The sequence below is a fragment of the Chinchilla lanigera genome, unplaced genomic scaffold (genome assembly GCF_000276665.1).
Source record: "Chinchilla lanigera isolate Chin_1 unplaced genomic scaffold, ChiLan1.0 scaffold00047, whole genome shotgun sequence".
NCBI lineage: Eukaryota > Metazoa > Chordata > Mammalia > Rodentia > Chinchillidae > Chinchilla > Chinchilla lanigera.
This window is the reverse complement of record NW_004955448.1, coordinates 13,416,961-13,434,866: the sequence shown is the minus strand read 5'-3', so window position 1 is coordinate 13,434,866 and position 17,906 is coordinate 13,416,961. Positions and strand designations below refer to the sequence as shown.

General features: G+C 35.9%; 1 long non-coding RNA gene across 1 annotated transcript in view; it reads right to left on the bottom strand.

Annotated features, from left to right (window-relative positions):
• Positions 1-17,906, bottom strand: part of LOC102009439 — a 56,738-nt gene that overhangs the window by 16,750 nt on the left and 22,082 nt on the right. Inside the window, exon 2 of the long non-coding RNA XR_262470.2 lies at positions 624-740. This is a non-coding gene — a long non-coding RNA (uncharacterized LOC102009439). The remainder of the gene's footprint in view (positions 1-623; positions 741-17,906) is intronic.

Genomic DNA, 17,906 nt, shown 5'->3' with positions numbered 1-17,906 from the left:
AATTATATTTAAATAAAATAGGGAATATTGATAGTCATTTTCTCATGACTGCTAGTTTATAGGGTAAGTCAATAAAGCATCAAATTAGTCAAAACTAGATTACATGAAGGTTGAAAATAATCCTTCAGTCAGAAACTTTAGACTGTAGTGTGCAGATGAGTTTATTTTAATATTTGTGAAAAATAGCTTTTACAGGTTTTCATCATGTGCAGACTCTACATTAAATCTCAAATTTCAGCACCCATGTATGATTATTTAAAAGTCTGTAATGACAGTAAGACAAAGAACCTTACGTATTGCAACTGGAAAGGAATCTAATAAATAATGATAAATTCTAAAATGTGCATAAGTTTATTCCTTAAAAATTGTCATTTGTTTTGTTTCTCAAAATACTTTATCAGTTTTGTGTTTACTTCTTACTACAATCAAGTTCACTGCCTTTTTTCAATCAAAACTTGCACACAAATATGATGAACTTCTAGAATAGTACTCAGAAATACAAATTTCATCAGAATTTAGTTTGTTACATAAAGCAACATCTTTAAATTAAATCTTATTAATGTTAGACATAAAATTTTGATTTGTAGAAAATCATGTGTACTGCATAGGATTTGCATTTTCACCTTTTTCTTGCCCTTCTGGAAGAAGCCAGCATCTCAGCCTGTTGGTTTTTCATTTTTCAGCTCTATTGCACTCCACACTTCTAAGCATGTTGTTCTATTACTTCAAGAGGGATTTGCCTTTGAAGTAAAAAATATCCAACTGTCAGAAAGCAAAGGTAGTCGGTAATTATTTTAATACCCAATCAGACTTCTGCCAAGGCAATGGAAAACATAACTGAATGGTCATTTTTGAATGCTCACTCCCCTCTTGTACCATAGAGAAAATGTTTCAAAAAATAAATATTTGGTAATTTTTATTACCTTCAATCAATTTACTACGTATCAGCAGACAGTAGGAGACATTGAGTTCACTGATTCAAATTGAAATTTAACTTCTATCATTGGCAACTGTCATTTCAAGATCATATACCCATTTAATTTTACCAGGAAAATACATCAAAATGTACTCAGTGTCATTTTCAAGAAGAAATGATTAAAACTATATAAATAATATTGTGAATTACTTTATGACCCCATGACATATAAGAAATAAGAGAAGTTAAAACAGTAAGCCTGTGCTTTACTTATCAGTCATATCATGACATTATTAGTGACCATGTAATCACGATATCTCTATAAGAATTCAAATACTTCAAAATAATAGTATTCTTCATGTCTTTTAGAATGGTGATAAATGAAAGCTCGTTTATGGAAAATAGTATCTAATAACAAAATTATTATCATTTATATTGGAAGATTTTCCTTATTTCTAATAGTTCATATACTTTCATCCACTTACATACCAAATTAACTCTTGGAGAAGAAAGGTTTTGTGAAATTTTATATATGTAACTTAATGTGAAAATAGAGCTGATAAAAATATTGTTAATAGACTTTGTGTAGCTACACAACTCTGCTGAGATAATTACATGTCCCTTTGTATTTATTAGGCAGGAGGTGAGACAATGCTGACACACTGAGTATTTCTTAATTTTCTTTGTATTTGTTTTATAATTTTTAAAGGTATAATTATATATAGACTAAAATTTTGAAGAATTGTAATCAATATGTCATATCAGGAAAACTATAATTATGTACATTTTCATTTTGTTTTAAAATTTCTTATATGAGAAAGCACATTTAAAATCACTTGTCTCCAAGTAGCTCACCTGTGTTGCAGAGAGGCACTGAATGCAATTGTCTCTTCTATTTAATATTTTGTATCACTGGACTCTGTTATAATCTCAAATGTTTAAAAGAATATTAACTTTTTATGATTTCTACTTTATTCATGGAATTTTCTCAGCATTCTATAAATTTTAATACCTGTATGATCTAACTTTTTTACCAAAAACTGAAGTCAAGCACACAGATTATAACAATAATTTCACAGAAAAAATTTATATACTTTTTATTTGGGTAAAATATAGTGGTATGGCTTCAATATATGCCATATTTGATGTAATTTTACGTAATGTATCTTTACATAATATAAATTTGATAATGAAGTGTTATAATTGTTACTTCAGATAGTCAACTGATTTTTTTTTTTTTTTTTTTTTTTTTTTTTGGTTTTTCTCCGGTACCGGGAACCGAACTCACGACCTTGCACTTGCCAGGCAGGCGCTTTTTGCCGCTGAGCTAAATCCCCAGCCCCTGAACTGATTTTAAAAACAGGAAGAGAATAAGATTTTAAAATCGTAATAAAAGATCAACAATATGCAAATTCAGCAATACCACAAATAATGTTGAAATAATTGTGCAGTGCAGCTTCTCAATCACTGATGCTGAAACCTGCTTTTATTTTAACGTTAATGTCCAGTTTAACCTAATATGTGAATATATAGTATCCAAAAGGGAACAGTGCCTTGTAGAAGAATGAATGTCCAAATCTATGCCCTTCCACATTCTGAGTGTAGCTTGCAATTTGCACTTTACCATTTTGTTTCAACTATCGCAGAATAGTGTGAAACAAACTATACCCTACTCTCTACATTTTAATAGCGTCATTTCTTCCCCTTTGTGCATTTGTGTATTTGTGTGTACAGTGAGTGCATCTGGAAATGGAAACGGAACTCTACTCCATCTGTCTCCCATAGTCTATGTATCAGCAAGGTAGTCAGTACAATCTTTTTTTTGGCATTGTCAGAAGCGGAAAAAGAGAAATTCAACTGTGCAAGCCCATTTTTAAGGTTAATTTGTATAAAGTCTGTCAGCATTCCTTGAACCCTGGAAGTCACTTGTTTTATCCAAGACAAAAAGTAAAAGACACATGGCAGAAGGCATATGTGTTAGTTACTTTTCTCTCATTGCTGAGACAAAACACCTGATGATCAGAAACAAGGAAGGAAATGTTTATTTAGTTCACAGTTGGTGGAGGTTTCAGTCCATACTCGGCTGGCCCCAAGGCAGGGTGGCAAATGACAGAGAGCAACAGTTCATGGCAGTGGAAGACAGCAAAAGCAATCAGAACAAAAGGGAGGGGCAGTAGAGAGCAAGCCTCTCTCCTTCCTGTATATTGTATGCAAGCCACCTTCTCCAGGGTGGATGCAGCACTCATACCCATGATCCTAGCATTGGACCAAGAATCATTCATAAACTCTAGACCATATGAGGCTTTGCGGGAACATCTACACACAAAACATAACATTCCACTCTTGTCCACCCAAAGATTCATGCACATCTATTTATGCAAATGGAATTTTAGTTCATCTCTAAGAGGTGCCAAATTCCTAATACTTTCAGCATTGCTGAAAAGTCCAAGTCATCAGCCTCCTCTGAGATCTAAGGCAAACTCTTAGCTGTGAGATCCTGTACAGATGAAAAGTTAAACACTTCCACCATTCAATGGTACACCATAAACATTCCATTCCAAAAGGTACAACCAAGAGGATACAAAGTACTGGGGCCAAAGCAAGTCTAAAATGCAGCAGGACAAACATTAAGTCCTGTAATTCCATGTGGAACATTTAAAGCAATCTGTGATAATTTGTGAGCTCCAAAGACCTTACACAGCTCCACCCCTACGGCACTTCTGTGGATGAGGCTACCACGGCTTCTCTCTTAGGCCTGCTTTGCTCCCTCCTTGCAACTTTCCCTAGATGATCCATGTTTCTGACTTCTCCAAACTTCTGGGGTCTCCCAGAAAAACCTCTGGTTTTTCATTCACAGCTTCACACACTGCCCTCTCAGGGGCACACTGCCTGGCCTCCCAGGCTTCTGAAATCTGGGTGGAAGCCTCTTTAATCTCAGAACTGAATTCTGCATGCACCTAAAACCAGTGCCACGTGGATGATGCCCAGGTCCACTGCCAGCTGGAGCAGTAGCCAGGCTTTTGTCTCTCTTGGCTGTAGGGTCTGAGTGCCTGGATCGCTGAGCACTCTGAACCTAATTATGAGAAATAAATTCTCTAGGTTGCCATCATTTTGGGCCCTACTATGGCTGCTGCTGGCATTCTGGAACGTAGTGTGGCCTCCACCATTATGGAACATGGTGCCCTGTGACTTTCTTCTCAGTGCAAAGCCTTTCACCTTTGCAGGTTCGACGCTGCAAAAGATGGAGACTGGCTGCTTCTTGTGTTGCCCTCAAGCCGGCTTTATAGTCTCCCATTTCTTCTCAGCAATGGAGATCTCAGTTTCATGTTTGTAGTCCACATATTTACTGGAGCTTTCTTTTATGACCAAACTCACTTTTTTAAATCTGGGGTCTTTGCTCTTGATTCTCAGCATAAATCTGGCTAAAAGTTCCCAATAATAGCCATGCCACAGCCTCAGCATTAAACTGCCTTGAAATTTCTTCTGCCAGATTAATTGGTCTACCACCCTCAGTCTCCATTTTAGGCAAAATCTCTGGGCAGGAACAAAATGCAGACAAGCTCTTTGCTAAGCCATAACATACATTATCTGGAGTTCAACAACCGATGCAGTCCTCTTCCCAGTAGAAACTGCAAAAGCCTGGTCTTTACCACCAGGATTTCTCTCAGCCTTCTTGCCTTCTAAGCACTGAACAGAATCCCTCATACACAACAGCCAAAAGTGTTCCAGTGCTTCTTTTTCAGGGAAAATCTCTGAGCCTTTCCAAACTGTTCCTACAAGCCATTTCCAAAGGCTCTTGAACCAAATGGTCAGATATAGACACCCCAATGATCCCACTTCTCTGGCACCAGATTCTGTCTTAATTATTTCTCACTCATTGTTGGGATAAAATATCTGATGCTCAGAATTAGGGAAGGAAAGGTTTATTTAGCTCACCATTTGTAGAGGTCAGTCCATACTTGGCTGGTTCCAAGGCAGGGTGGCACATGGCAGAGGGCAACCGTTCATGGTGGCAGAAAATAGCAAAAGCAGCAAGAGCAAGGAGGGAGGAGCAGCAGAGAGTAAGCCTCTTTCCCTCCTTTATATTGTATGCAAACTACCTCCCCAGGGCAGGTGTAGCGCTCACACTCAGGATCCCAGCATTGCACCATCAATCATTCCTAAACTTTAGAAGCCCTCTCCTTGACTGCATGAGGCTTTGGGGGAATAGCTAGACACAAACCATAACAGCATACATGCTGAAAAGAGTGAGCAATCTAGCCCAATAGGGCAGTTGATTGCACTTCTTATGTATTAGCCAGTGCACTCACATGATTGCATAAGTCCTGTATTTTCTATTAAATGTGATGTTTCAGACATTTAATATCATATGCATGCTTTTGCTTCAGTTTCTGTAACTCCTTTTCCCATTGCCTATGAAAATGCAACACAGAGAGTTTATGCTGTTATTTTTCAATAGCAGCACTATCCCACATGCACTTCACATCCGTTAGAGTTATACTTCTCTTTGACATATAATAGCCAGCGCATCTCAGGATTATCCACTCATTACATTTGTTTGTTACATCTCCTGCACAAGAAAGGAAATTTCTGATTGTTTTGGATAAATAAAGGAGCAAACAAAACCAAGAACTTGAAATCGATATTCTCACATTAAAACTCACAGTGATTTTCTAAAATCCCTAAATGATTTTTATTTATGGACTAATTTGCAAAGGAATTGCTTTATTGATTAAAATACTAACAAATATCCTTATGATAATGCATCCTTTCAAAAATATCTCCTATAGAAAATATATATGTATGTAAGTTCAATTAGTAAACATATTGGCAAAAGCTGTTTGAAATGTCCTAATTTTTTTCAAGGAAAAAGAACTACTCACTATATTTCTCAACCAGAGAATATTCAACAAATGCTTCAGATTCAGTTTTTGCTGAATTTGAAAATGTTCAGGTATCTGCGTCTGGTAACGTCAGTCAATACAGAAAAGTCTTATTGTATTCCAATATCTAATTTATTAGTTTTTTACATGGTTCTAGAGACAGGCATCATTAATGAGATCATTTTTAAAGCATGCAGTAGTTTTACATGTTTTGTGTCTTCTAGCTGATCATTAATTTTTCAATTCTATCTTTTCCCCTTCTCAGGTTCCAGGTATCACTCACAAACAAGATAATAATATTCTATAGTAAGTTTATTCATCCACAGTTTAAGGCTAAACAATCAGCGGCAGATACATTTCATTGTGAGTAAATGAAATTTACTTTTAAAGAGTTTTTTGGGTTTTTTTTTTTGGTTTTTCTCCGGTACCGGGAACCGAACTCACGACCTTGCGCTTGCAAGGCAGGCGCTTTGCCACTGAGCTAAATCCCCAGCCCCAAAATTTACTTTTAATTTGTAATTACTATCTTTGAAAGTATGAAGTATATAAACATAGCATATAATATGTTCCAAAACCTGAATAATTGCCATGATAACACTTTCAAGTAGGAATCTTTAATTTAGAAAGTTAAGAATCCATAAGTGGGGGCTGGGGATTTAGCTCAGCAGCAAAGTGCCTGCCTGGCAAGCACAAGGTCGTGAGTTCGGTTCCCGGTACCGGAGAAAAACCAAAAAAAAAAAAAAAAAAAAGAATCCATAAGTGGAATCACTGTAATAAATTTGATATATATATATATCTCCTAACAAATAATGAACTACTTTTATAAATTATTATAATACATATTAAATATGTACTTCTAACATATATTCTAAGCATTATATATATAATATTTCTAATTCATGATGAAAGCATTGAATGCCCTATTTTTCTTATTTTAATTTAACCTCTCCTGACATATTTATGCTGTCCCTGTGCACACACTTTACGTCCTCTGTGTTTTCATCGAACAGAACAGAAGCTCTAGACTTGTGAACATGGAGGACTGACCTTCTGGGATCTTAGTGTTGAGAGCAAATTACACAGATTATGCAGTAAAACTGTACCATTCAAACAATAATCCTGCCACTAACTATCTTTTAATTGAAGGCTTGTGTGCCTACATTTTCAATCACAGATATCCACAATAAAAATATAAACAATATAAACAATTAAAAGCACCTCAGTTAAGAGATCTAAAACATGTTTAGATTAGGATATAGTCATTTAGTTTTACCTTTAATAAACCATATAATTCTAAAACAATTGCTCCCTGTGTGACAATTTGATATACACTTGATTCCTGCTCTCAGAGACAAAAATTGTAGTCACTGGAGGAAACTGTTCTGCAGTTAAACATATATCTATGGCATAGTACAATTGTTTCACCTCTAGGCACGTCCCCAAGAAAAATGAGCTTTATAAGTCCACGTAAAAACTTGTACATGAGGGCAACCCACATTCTGGGGCACCTTCTGTTTCTCAGATAGATGCTGTCTGTCTCTCTCAATAAATTCTTCCTACTCTTAAAATATAAATAAATGAACAAACAAACATAATCTTGCGGTTCTCCTACCATGTATGTCATTGTGGACAGAAATATCATTATTAAAAGCGTACACAGATATATGTTAAAAACTGAAAATAACATTAATATCTATAAATAGGCAAATGGATCAATCTACTTGAGAATATACAATGAAATATTATTTGCTGACTCAGATGCTAATTTACTTACTGACCTGGATTGATCCCAAAATAACTTTACTGTTTTTCATTGCTACTTTGCTTTAGATTAGTTTATCTCCAGTCATATAAAAATTGAATCTTACATGTTTTCTTTTTTAAATTATCTTCTTCCATTGGCAAAGTTATTTTGAAATGTAAAGGAGATGAAGAACAATTAGAGCTGATGAATTTATTCACTCTCTTGATTATGGTTCTACTTTCATAGGTGTGTAAAAACCTCCATCTTCAACTGCACTCTGAAATGCATAGATGGGTATTTAAATGCTACTTTAATGAAGCTATTTTTAAGTGAATGAAAACAAACTAGTTGTCATTTAAACCTAGAGCCTAGGGTTGATACAAAGAGATAAATAATGAAGGGTATTTTGTTGCCTTCATTGTAAATATTGTAAAAGAAAATAAACATTTTACAAAGACGCTTGATAACTTTAAAATGTATGTAGAAAAAAAATAATACTATGCCATTTCTCTGTTTGAGAACAAATACAGCAGGGAAGAAATCAAAGTGTTTAAGCCAATTAAGAGTAAAACTGAACTAGCAAGAAGAAATAGAAGGTGTGAAACACAACTTAATCTTGGTTACTAGATCACGTTAGCAGAAATGTCACTTTCGACACTGTGTCAAAGGTTATTTATTGGTTGACACCATCTACCTTTGTACAGGCATAAACTTATATGGATTATCTGGACTGACAATTTTCCTTAATGCAGTTAACACAAAGTACATTGTAATTATAACACAACAGTTAGCATGGGGAGCTTCTGAGAAGCTAATTAGGTAATTTCTGCAAATTACTTTTAGATGTTTCAAGGAAAATCGTTTATAAATGTCAATTATTACTTTGAGGTATTTGCTGCTAATTACAATGTTTGAAAAATGAGTGCTCTCATCTTTGTATAGTGTAGTGACTATTTTCCCTGGTTATATAATGTTTGAACAATCTCCTTATTTTTATCTGAAAGAAACAAATAGAATTTTGTTCAATGTACAAATCGTGAACACTACCTTTTTCTACAAATAAAAGGAAAATTGCATTGATAAACATTAATTAAAATAATTGAATAGGAAACAAGTCCCACATGTTTTTATGTAATCAGAACAATGATAAAATATCAATATGTCTTAATGAAATATCGAGGAAACTTTACACAGAATTTGTATGCCCTTAATCGTTTAAGAATCTGTATGTCAAAAATCGAAGTAATTTTAGTTTACAGCGGTTTTAAATTATTTTCTCATTAATGTTATCAACTGGCGGCCACCTTTAGATGTTCCTGAATTGCTGGCATTATTGACAAATGAAACTATGAAATTAATAAGATGGTCCTGGGCAGATAAAGAAGCTAGGTTTTGACTTTCTCTCTGAGTGTAATAGTAACTGGCAAGTGACCTTGGTAAATCACTTAACCTCTCTACACCTCAGCTTCCTCAGGTGTAAAATGAATGGCTGTACTAAATGAACTCCACACTCACTTCCATCTCTGCAATTGCCTGTATCACTGAAAAAGCCTTTCTAATAGTTAAATCTTTGAAACTATGATTAGCTACTGAGCTTTACATTTCTATTTAATTTGTGAATTATTTCCTAGAAATTTACACCCTAATGTGTGCAGTTGTAATCTGCTTATTATTTGAATTTTCAGGGGTAAAATATTTTTTTATTTGCATATATCTCTTTCTAGAGCTTGAAAAGTTTCTCTCAGCTTCACCTTCATCTGACTCACTCTTGCAAATAATTAAATGTCTCAAGGTGTCAAAACTAATTTGCTCCCAGTAATATGTGGTTTGCTTGTTCAGGGTCCTGAGAAGGAAAAGGCTAAAAGAGGTGGCCAGTGGATCGCACTGTGAAAAACGGGGAAACTATGGTCTCATATTGTATATGTTTAGAACTTTCTTGGAAGAGATACTTCTTATTTGCTCATTAACATCCTGTGAGATAATCTCGAGGACGTACAAGTTAAAATAGTGAAATTCCAGGAAAATAATTGCATCATTCCTGCCTCAGGATTGATCTTCAGCTTATGTTGATTCAGCGTAAAACAACAGAAAATAATTTTAGGGGTTTGACAAATGGAATTTCTTAGTATTTAATTTACAGACCTGGTATTATATTAGAAGCTTAAATGCAAATTGATCATATTTATGGTTTCCAGTCTGTTTGGGCTCTGAGTATCTAGCCTGAATGTGTCCTCCTCATGTTGGAAGCAGTGCAGCAAGGTCAGGATGGAGGGCCCAGGGTGAGGTGGTTGGGGTCATGGGATACTGCCTTTGTGAAGGGACTTAATCGTGTTATCACAGGAAAGGGTTGCCTATAGAGTTAAGTGCAGCTGTCCCCTCTCTTTTGCCTGTCTCCCTCTCTCCTCTCTTTCTTCCACTCCTCCACCAAGTGCAGAATAGTCTTCCACCTTTGTGGAGGATCTAGTCTTTTGATTTTTTGATTTTTTGATTTTTTCCCGGTACAGGGAATCCAACTCATGATGTCGCGCTTGCCAGGCAAGCGCTGTGCCGCTGAGCTAAAGCCCCAGCCCCAAGGCTCTAGTGTTTAAAGCATCATCCTGGAAGTGCAGAATTCACCCTCACCGGATACTAAATTTGCCAGTACCTTGATGTTGCACTGGCCAGGCTCCAGAACTATGAATGAGTAACTTTCTGTCTTTATAAATTACCTGGTCTTGGGTATTCTGTTATAACAGCACGAATCTAAGAGAGCTGCTACAATAGAGTGTCCTTTAGTGAATAGCTTAAACAACACATACTTATTTCCAACAGTACCAAACGCTTGCTGTGTGAGATCAGGGTAGCAGACCGTACGTTCTTGATAGGAGCCCACTTTCTGATTATATTTCTCCTTGTCCTGCTTTATGTGAAAAGGGAGAGAGACCATTACAAAGACACTGGGGAACAGTGACAGATCGAGACCTGTACTTGTTGCTTGCTTCTCTATGGGCATTCATCTTCTCATGAAACACCCTCGTAGCCTAATGTGACCATCCTCCCCACCCAGAGTCACCAGCTACAAATGAGGTCATGTTTAGAATTTCAACATGTGAATTGAATAGGTGGGGACACAAATACCCAGCACACAAGCGTATGACACAGAATTAGATGTAGACAGGTTGAAATGTAAATACAGGATTATGACCTTTGAAAAAATCAATGGTTTTAGTTTGTAGCCCTAAGAAGAAGCAAATCATTGAAAATTGAAATCAAATTCAACTTTATTTTTCTAGATATTCAAATATTTCCATGCTTCTAGAATCTAATTTCACTATTGGTTGTAGTTTATTTGTTTTTTGTTTAAATCCAAATAAACTATGTTTATATACTAAAATAGTATGTTTACTGCTTTAGGAAATAAATTGACTTTTGTTGATCAAATTTAGACCCAATATTAATATTAATAATCTATTGTTTCTATTATTATTAATTAAGAAAAATATCATTACTTTAGTCATTAAAATCAATACATCTGTAAACAACCGATCTTGTGAAGACAGAATGCTTAAGGGGTGTCATTTCTAATCTCAGATTTTAAAGGTTGGTTTCCAATTATTCAGAGCTCAATTAACATTACAAATATATTAATATAAATATGAAGCTACATTATTATAACTAGCACGGTAAATGTATGGATTTATTTTCTTCAATATCACAAACACCATGATTATCATGCAGATACAATTTATGATCATCACAACCCTCTTAGATATTTTTCCTCTTTTCATTTCTCATTTTATGTAAAGAAGTAACTTGTTTAACTTTACACAGTGTATCCTTGAATTATTGTTAGGATGACTCCCGGTTTCAATGACTCTCATAGCTTTCTGATTAGATACACTGATTGTGGTATTTTTCTCAGTTTGTCTTGAAGTCTTTAGAAGAATCTATAAACTCTAGTTCACCTGCCATACCAGGGCTCCAGGGCTGTGGTTTTTAATGTTTATAATATGCTTTTCATGTGAGACTTCTTTTTTCTTTTTTATCAATCACCTAATGCCCACCTGAATCCAAAGAGTCCAAAGTATGGCAAGTGTCTCTCCTACAGGATACCTGTTTATACTGGGAGATACCTGTGTGGCTTTGTCTGCCCTGTATCCAGTTTAATTCTGCCACGGCAGCCAGTTTACAGAAGCAGACTGAGTGTGAAGCAAGTTGGGAGTGGTGCGTGGATTGGGAGAGTGTAGAAGAGGCAGGGGACAAAGTCTGCACTACTTTATCACTCACGTAACTCTGGAGGAAGAGAGGTGGTGGTGAGGGAGGATGGGAAGACTGCAGGGATGGTGAATTTGCCCAGCAGTTAGAGAGCCGAGGAGAGAGGACCTATGGCTGAAGCTTTTATTGGTTTATTAGCAACACTCAAGCAGGATTTCTGTACGTTACTGTAATTGGTAGGTTTACACAAGCAAATGAGACACCTATGGTGTCGAACTGTAATCCAGTGTGGACCATTCCAGTATCTGTGTGTAATTCAACAGGATGTAAAATCAGTGACATGAGGTAGCAGTTGTACTTGTAGATGGTCTCCAGGAAACGACTGCATGTGGTGGACAGATCACCTACACCCACATGGGAGACAGTGGAGAAGTACAAAGTTGTGCAAGGGTCAATAAACTCTGGTTTTGATATAAGACAGTTAAACTTAATTTGAAATAGATGCTAAGGCACCAGAAAATTATAGAAATTCAATATAGTAATATAGAACAAAACATAACATGATACACATGCTACTATACTCACACTAGTCTTATATTTTTGCACTTGTTGCTACAGAGAAATATGAATAAAGTCTTATTTCATTATCAAAATATCCTAGTTTAGGTGATAAATTATACAGTTTTCCTAAATAGAAAAGAATATACAATGCATCTATACATTAATGTCAAATTAACAAGGAATTTGTGGAAATCATTAATTAGGTTAGAATAGTCCATGTTTAGCACAATCTAATTACTTTTCTATGGCTCTTTGACTGTCATTTTCTCATTACATTTGTGTGAAAATACCATTCTTTTATATCAAGGAACTTATTACTGAAATCATGATTGTTTATTATCTTGTTCAATGCTTAGTTCTGTAAGTACTAAATTGTCCACTGATTTCTAAAGAAGCCTTTGCAAATTACAAGCTTCTTGCTCTTATAATTAAAGGGTAGGAGAAAATTTCAACTCTCTGACTATTTAACCAAGCAGTCTACTTTATTCAAACAAGCTACTTCATACTTGTTCTGGTTGTGCATTTATGGATTTTTCTCTGGACTCTGTACATTTTGTTAGGTCAAATTCAGCACATTGACAGGATTGGAGGTGTATTCTAAATTTATTTTTTGCAGTATCAGCTGAAAAATAGATGTTCCATTGTATAGTGACATAAGTTTGTGAAAAACACCATCAGCCGGCCACAAGAGCTAAGGAGTAATACTGATTAATGACCCAGTGACCCGCTTGGTGCAAGTTATTAAATGTAAACATCCATTTCTTGGAAGAACCACTATGGAGAAGAAGAACCAGTGGAAGAACCAGTGTCTAGGCATTTGTTGTTGAACAAAACTTATATCTCCACATTTCTTTTTAAAATACCTCTAATCTATGATTTTTTTAACAAGAAGAAAAAGTAAAAAGTAGAATTTGAAGAATGGGTTATGAGTCTATGAACGTTGATGTTAATTCATGTGCAATAAGATATTAGAAAAGTGACCTTGAGGAAAGTGCTTAACCCCTTGTGTCATTAAGTTTTTACTACGATACGAGATATGAATACCCCAGGGGTAGCAGATTAAAAGATGAAGGAATCCAGATCAGCAGAGAAAGGCAGTGGAGAGCTGCCTTCAAGAGATCATTAACACTCCATTAGCAGAACCCATGAAAACCAAAATGATAGTGTCATTTGACATATGACTGTCCCTTTTTTGCTCTGTTCTGGTGCTCATTTCCTGAACTTTGTAGGGGAAAGGAAAACTACTTTCATGTAATATAATACATTTGCAAGATAAAGAAATAAGAAAACATAATTTGAGACGAGTATTTGTCTAAGCACAAATAAGTGAAGCTTTGGGAAATATCAATTGCAGGTGTTAGTAATTTCTAATAGGAAGCAAGGAGATCACACGTTTATTGAATTTTGAATATATGCCATGATTTGAGAAATTTTTAAAAATGTTTATTAGTTTATCATTATATCAATCTGAAATCAAAATCACTATCACTTGCTCAAATTAGTTGTGTTTAATTATTTCATAATTCACGATATTAGACACAAAAGTAACATGTATAGATGTAATACAGAAAAACAAGTTTTCTCAATCCTATGGAAGAATATGTTTTAATGATATATGTCACTGTTAGAAAGAAATTTATTTTAGTTGAAAAGTTTACATAATTTAAATATCATATAAAAAGTATAGAATTTGCCTACAAATATAAAATATTTTCTTAGAAACTTAGAATCATAAGAAAAGCACAGGGAAAAATAAAGTTAAGGACAATAGAAACAGATGGTTTATTAATTTAATCTTAAATATGTAAGAAACTGGAGATTTCTTACTAAATACCCCACAGTGAAGAAGTGTTCTGGTATCAATTATGCTTAAGTCCTTAATCATAAGGAAAGCCCATGACATCCAAGTTCCTGTTATATGTATTGTCTTGGTTACTTTTCTCTTGTTGCTGAGACAAAATACCCAACTCCCCAAATTAAGGAAGGAAAGGTTTATGTAGCTTACAGTTTGTGGAGGGTTCAGTCTATAACCACCTGGCTCCAAGGCAGGGGGCAGGGCACAGGGGCAACCCTTTCAGGCGGCACAAAACAGCAAAAGCAGCAAGAACAAAAACGTGGAGAAAGCAAGCCTCTTTCCCTTCTCACACTGTAAGCAGGCTGCTTCCACCCAGGGGCATGCAGCACTCACATAATCTGCATGCCCCCCTCTTGCACAGGCTCAGGATGTCTACAAAGTAAGGATCCTGGCCTCCTGCTCATTTAGTTACCTTTTTTTTTGTTTTATTTTAAGGAAAGTAAGAAAAGGAACAAAATAACAACATGGACAAAAACAAGACAGAGCAAAAACAATAGAAATGACACACAGGAAGGGCATGTCCTTTTCACCCCAGGTTGTAGAACTTACTTAGCTAAGCTTCTAGACTCCTCAAGTTGATAGAGTGTGTCAACCATAATATGTGTATAGCTGGACCCTTCATAGAGAAGAAGTGGCAAAAAATGACCAATATGCTTAAGAAAGAGAAAGAGGTAGCTGCTTAGCTTTACTTCTGAAGGGATCTCCTTGGAACCCTAATGGGCCCAATCTGAATGAAACCCTTTGGTATATAAAAAAATATCTTCAAGAGCTAGTTCGCTCTGCTTTGGTTGCTTACCAAATTCTAAGTCCTGTTAACATGTAAATCCCTCAGGAGGGATAGCAAAGTTCACTAGACTAACCTGGGTACTTGCCCTGGCATGTACCCGTTTTGGAGGTGCTGCTGGGATGTAGCAGTTTGGCTTTAGGAGATAAAAATGTCATCAACAAATGGATGTAGATTGTTTCCTTTATCATATTTGTTTCAAATGATGCAAGACATCTCATAGGAAAACTGAGAAATCCAGAAGGAGGCAAACTGACTGTAAAAATGAGCAAGGAATAAATATTTTGAGGGAAAAACATTACTTAGAAACCTATCTAAAATTATTTTTGGCTATGAGACCTGGGGAAACTTTAGCTCTTCTATTTAAAATTTATTTGCCTTTAAATTTTAATTTCTATTAACTGTTATTAGTTTTGTATATTTCATAGTTTCATATTCTGTAATAATTTCATATGTATAGTGTAAAATAATCAAACCAGGGTAGTAAGCATTTCCACCACCTTAAATGCTATTTATTTATTTTTTTTTTATGACACAGGGACCTCATGAAGCCCAGTCTAGTCTCAAACTTGCTGCATATCCAGGTTACCTGGACTTCTTGATCCTTTTGTCTTAGCCTCCTGTAGGAAATGTACATGTTTATGAGGTACAGTGCAATACTTCCATGTGTATATATAGTTCGCAGTTATAAAGGGACTGCACTCTCAAGGAAATCAGTGAAAATAAAGACATCAGAATTGCGGCTGCAGGTGCATCTGAAGGAAACCAGGCCACAAGGTAGGGAGGCAATGGCCCTACCTACAGAAGGCAGTCAGGAACTTGGAATTATGATGTAACTAGCACCACCTGGTGAGGGAAGTCCAGCCAGGCATCAGAGGCCTGGGTGGATGAGCAGAGCCTCTAGTCCTATCCCTTCCCCCAAATATCTTTGTTCTTTCCATGCTCCCCTGCTGTGTGACTTCTTTCCATATTGGATCAGTATTAGCTCAGTGGCTATACTTGTATACCTGTAGGCTGATTATAGTTTTACTCACATTTAACCACTTTGTGGCTTGGATGTATAAATTCCCCTTGACAAAGGCCTCCATGGAAACCCACGTTGGGACCCCTCAGTCTCTCAGGAACTATGTCTCAGTAAAACTTTTCTAATCATATCCTCCATTTTCCTTTGGAATTCATACCTGGATTTTAGAGGACATGAACTTGGCACATCTAACAGGTTTGGAGTTACATTTCTTTTATGCCACTGTTATGAAATCAACACAGAAATGAAGGACCTAGAAGACAGGACATTCACTGAAATAAACAAGACGGTAAGACTAACACCACAAGTTCTCTGTCATAGTAATGACAGAATCTGAAAGCATAACAGTATTGTGGAAGTTGAGGAAGGTGGGGGAGGGGGAGTAGAGGGACTTTGTCTACTTCTACTCAAACATTGTTGGTTGAATTAATTATGTCTGCTCTTAACAATTCTTGCAAAATGTATTCTATTAGGTAAGCAAGATTAATCCTGGATTATGAAATGAAAAAGATACTCTCTTTTCCTTTGCTTAGTGTGTAATGGGTACAAAACTAGTGCCCGTTTCCTCTTTTCCCTCAGTTTAATAGTGTAATGGTAACAAAGCTCTAGAGCTGGTACCTTATTTTATTGGGCCTTGCTACATGGGCTTAAGGAAAATTACTGAGCCTCTTCCCTTCTGAAACAATCTCCTTGAAAACCCAATGGCCTAATTCTGGTTATGCTTTCTGGTGCATGAACGTCTTCAGGAGTATCACCACTGCAAAGTTTTGGCTTTTTGTCATACTCCAAATTTGGGATGTATTATTATGTACTTGTTGAAACCCATTGAACTGTACAGCACAGAAGGGCACAGCCGCTACCCCCTATCTCCCTCCGCACTGTGGAGTTTAAAGAACGATAATGTGTCAGTAATGGTGCTTCAGTTCTGGTAAAAGTACAGTATTAGTACAGGGTGGTAATGGCAGAGAAAGCCGTGACTAGAGAAGTAGAACTTTTGTAGGCTGTCTGTACCATCTGCTGTTATTCCAAGTTTGAACAAAGTAACTGAAAATATCTACATAAAATTGTCTTAAGATTTTTACCTCACATCAAGTCAGGTCAGGAAAGATGGGTCTGATTTAAACAACTAAACAAAAACTACAGTTTGGCAAAACTGGGCTAAAACATTTATTCTAGAAATGCAAGGTTAGATTAATATATAAATCTAACGTCCTTAATATATTAAGAAACAAAAGAAGAGAGGCTTATTTTGGCTAAGACTTGCGGCCCACGGTTTCCTGGGTCCCTGGCAGGAATAGCAAGGCAGAATGGCCTGTGGGAGGACAGCCACCCAGCCCGTTCCTGGAAGTCAGGAATCACAGAGGGACGGGAAGAGCCAGGGCTGAGAATACACCCTCCAGGTCCTCCCCGGTAAACGGCCCCTTCTCGCAGGCCTCGCCTCTGAACTCCAGGCTTTGGGGCACATTTTTAGATCTAAACCATCACATGATCAGTGCAAATAACATCCCCCATCACCTATTCTGTCACTTCAAAAATATTTTAAAATTAATGCTAATTTGCTTCATTTATTCTATTCTATGTTATATCTATTGAAAAGAAAGATTTGTCATTTATTTTTTCTTTGTAAGAGGGAAATTTCTTAGTCCATGACTTGTTCTCTGAGTAATGTTTAGGCCATTCTCTTCAGAACATGATATACAGTGTATTAACCCTCGTTATTCTCTATTTTGGTTTTTTTATAGAAGACAGTTTTATATTTTCTTTGCTAATAGCTACTTGTAGTACATTCAAATATTTTTTAAAAGATGACAAAGTGTGCTTAAAGAAAATTCATTAAAACTTCTCAGAAAACCAGATATAAAAAATATTAAATATTGAAAGAATAATATTTTTTAGCTAAAATCTTGAGCAAGAGGAAGGTGTATATTCTCATAGATTTTTGGAT